The sequence below is a fragment of the Phocoena phocoena genome, chromosome 3, assembly GCF_963924675.1.
Source record: "Phocoena phocoena chromosome 3, mPhoPho1.1, whole genome shotgun sequence".
Taxonomy (NCBI): Eukaryota; Metazoa; Chordata; class Mammalia; order Artiodactyla; family Phocoenidae; genus Phocoena; species Phocoena phocoena.
This window is the reverse complement of record NC_089221.1, coordinates 55,900,190-55,904,457: the sequence shown is the minus strand read 5'-3', so window position 1 is coordinate 55,904,457 and position 4,268 is coordinate 55,900,190.

Here is a 4,268-nt window from a genome sequence, read left to right as displayed (position 1 = left end):
AGACCAGTTGAAATTAGAACTGAGAGCTGTTTATATCGAGACTTTGAAAACGGACCATGTAAATGTTGCTACATCTTCAGAAGTTGTGTTTTCTGGGTATTCTAAATTTGGGGAAGCAGCTTAAATAAGTGTTCTCTACAAGACATTTATTAGTATTCTGTGTTGACATATTTATAAATTATATTACTATATTTTTGAAATTTTCAGTATTTGCCAACATCTTAAAAACAAAGAAATAGTGATTTTGAGAAGAAAATTAACTATTTAGATTGACTTATAGGGATCTTTGGCTCAAGCAACAAGAGTGACTGTTAATTTTTGGAATACATTTATCTGGTTTTGTGTTTTTCTGGATTTTTCATTTGCCATATAAAGTTTAAAAATAATTTCCTTCACTTCAATAAAAAAGTTATTATGGTGGGACTTTGGCAGCAGTATATTCAAAGTCATTGCTAGTTACCTATTTCATAGCTTCCTTTTTGTCAGAGTGGTGACATTCTGTAGCCAGATCTATGCAGAATTCTGGCATTTAGGCCACTCTGAATTAACTTCTTGGTTTTGATGCTGAATTTTAGGCCATTTAAAATTATTTTCTCTTTCTAGAAATATTACATAGTAATACTCTTTAATATCTTTTGGGAATATTACTATATTAATAGCATCACAATGATATCAAAGGAAGTGCATTACCTTGTCAGCAGTTATAAAACTTATCTAATCTCTAGTGAAAAGAAAAGATATTACTACTTAATTAGATAGTTAACAGTAGGGTAATAAGGTAACAATATAAACCATTTATAGTTGTGTTACAGGAACAGCACTGGTTGGCATTAATAATAATAAAAGCTGAAAAATTGGCAAATACATTTTGAAAACAGGAATAATGAGCATCTACTGTTGCCAGATATTAAAATGTATTATCCTATCAACTATATTCCAATATAAAACAAAAATTAAATTAAAAAAATGTATTGTCCTGATGGTAATACAAAGCTACATTATTTAAAACAGTGTAACAGCAGGTCAATGAGAATCGGATAAAGACCATACACAGACCTAGTATATATAATAATTTAACATAAAAGGTAGGGAAAGGAAGGATCTGGGATTATTTAATAATACCAAAGTGGGAAGTGTAAAAAAACAAATCACATTACAAAAACTAGAAAGAAGTATGTGTGTATATAAAACAAACTCAAATAAATTGATAAAATTTATATTCCAATTGATAAATGGACAAAGAATCTGAATCAGTCTCCTCAAGTAAAGGAAACAAAAGCAAAAATAAACAAATGGGACCTAATTAAACTTAAAAGCTTTTGCACAGCAAAGGAAACCAACAAAATGAAAAGACAACCTACTGAACAGGAGAAAATATTTGCAAATGATATGATAAAGGATTAATGTCCAACATACATAAACAGCTCATACAACTCAACATCAAAACAAACAACCCAATTAAAAAATGGGCATAAGTCTTGAAAAGATATTTTTCCAGAGAGGAAATGCAGATGGCCAACAGGCACACATAAAGATGCTCAACATTGCTAATCATCAGGGAAATGCCAATCAAAACCACAATGAGACATCACCTCACACCTGTCAGAATGGTTGTCATCAAAAACACAAATAAATGTTAGCGAGGATGTGGAGAAAAGGGAAACCTTATACACTGTTGGTGGGAATGTAAACTGGTGCAGCCAATGTGGAAAACAGTATGAAGGTTTCTCAGAAAATGAAAAATAGAACTACCACATGATCCAACAATTCCACTCCTGGGTATATATCCAAAAAAACCCAAAATCATTGATTCATAAAGATACATGCACCTCAATGTTCACAGCAGCGTTATTCACAATTGCCAAGGTGTGGAAGCAACCTAAGTGTCCATAAACAGATGATGGATAAAGAAGATGTTGTATCTATACATAGAGTGGAATACTACTCAGTCATAAAAAAGAACGAAATTTTGCCATTCGCAGCAACATGGATGGACTTGGAGGGCATTATGCTAAGTGAAATAAATCACAGAGACAAACACTGCATGATATCACTTACATGTAGAACCTGAAAAAATACAACAAACTAGTGAATTTAACAACAAAGCAGCAGACTCACAAATACAGAGAACAAACTAGTGGTTGCAGGGGGAGGTTTCATATAGGGGTGGGGAATGGGAGTACAAACTATAGGGTGTGAGACAGGCTCAAAGATGTATCCTACAACACGGGGAATACAGCTGATATGTTGTAATAGCTGAATGAAAAATACCTTTAAAAATTGTATTAAAAAAACTGAACCAACAGTTCACAGAGGAGGGATTAGCAACACAGTAGAAATCAAAGAAAAGTAAATTAGAATGAGGTATCAAATTAGCAAAGACCCCAAAGAGTATGAATGCTAGAGATGATGAAGTGAAATAGATTCTTATATAAAGGTTAACGAATGCATTCGTTTGGGATACCGCATTCAATTTTTTTGCGTATATACTCAGAAGTGAAGGTGCTGGACCGTATGGTAATTCCATTTTAAATTTTTTGAGGAAACACCACAGTTTCCCACAGCTGCTGGCACTGTTTTTATACATTCCCACCAATAGTTTACAAGGGTCCCAATTTCTCCACATGCTCACTGACACTTGTTGTTTTCTGGGTTTTTTTGGTAGTAGTCATCCTAATAGGTATAAGGTGATTATCTCACTGTGGTTTTGACTTGCATTTCCCTAATGATTAGTGATGTTGGGCATCTTTTCATGGGTTTTTTTGGCCATTACTATATCATCTTTGGTGAAATGTCTATTTCAAGTCCTTTGCCCATTTTTTATTTGGATTTTGTTGTTGAACTATAACAACAACATATATTCTTCACAGATTCTGGATATGAACCCCTTATCAGATACATGATTTGCAAATATTTTCTCTCATTCCATAGGTTGCCTTTCCATTCTATTGATTATGTTCCTTTGATGCACACAAGCTTTTAATTTTGATATAGTCCAAATGGTCTATTTTTTACTTTTGTTGCCTGTGTTTTGGGGTCATATCCAGGAAGTCCCTGCCAAATCTGATGTCATGAAGCTTTCCCTCTATGATATTTTCTAAGAATTTTTATAGCTTTAGGCCTGGTGTTCAGGTCTTTGATACATTTTGAGTTAGTTTCTGTATACAGTGTAAGGTAAGGGGCTTCTTCATTTTTAAGAACTACTGAACAGTTACTGGGGGTGTAAACTGATACAACTACTTTGGAGAAATATGGCAATATCAACACTAATTGAAAATACACACTATGACCTCACGATTACAATTCTAAGTATGTACATTAGAGAAACACTTGCATGTGCATATAAACAATCCTTTTTAAATAACCTAAATGTCCATGTGACAGAATTCTCAAGATGGCCCTCTCATGATTCCTGTCCTGATTATTCAAGCACTAATCTAGTAACTGCTATGAAGGGATTTTTAAGATGTGTAATTAAGCCCTTGGTGAGCTGACATCATTTATCAGGTGAGTCCTTTAAAAAAAAAAAAAAAGGCAGAATTTTCTCTCTTGGCAGCGATAGGAAGCCAGACAGATTTGACACTGTTGCCGGTTTGCAGATGGAGAGTGACATGCAACAAGGCAAGTGGACTGCCTTAAGAAGCTAAGAGAGGCCCCTGGCTGACAACTAGCAAGGATAAGGAGGCATGAGCATTAAAATGGCATGAACTGTATGAACTCGGAAGCAGATTCTTCCCTAGAGCTTCAGAGAAGAGCCCAGAGTCCAACTGACACCTTGATATTGGCCTATGCAAAAAAAACACAGTTGAGCCACGAGAGGTAACTGACCTACAGGACTGGGAACTAAGTTTTAAAGTTTTGAGTAAGAATAAAAATGCCGTATGAGATGTACTGTCTACCACTCAAGTTGTGAGACCCAAAACAGTACTGTATACTACTACATGCATTCTTATAAAATAGCAGTATAAAATCATGGAAGGACACACTCATTTCCTGAGAGTCATTCTCTTTTGGGGAGGGTAAAAAGGAAAAAATAAAATGGAATGATGTATTAAAGGGTTAAAGGGAGCTCAATTTTATCTGTAATGTTATTTTTTTTTCCTATTTAGTATATGAACATATGTTAAGTCAGGGTAGCAGGTATTTGGTATATTACTACTATCTTTCTATTTTAAAATAATACCCCCTTTACTACAAATCTGTAATGCTATATGGGCCAGATCATTAAAATAACTGATAGTTATTTTTATTAAGAATTCCTTAATGCA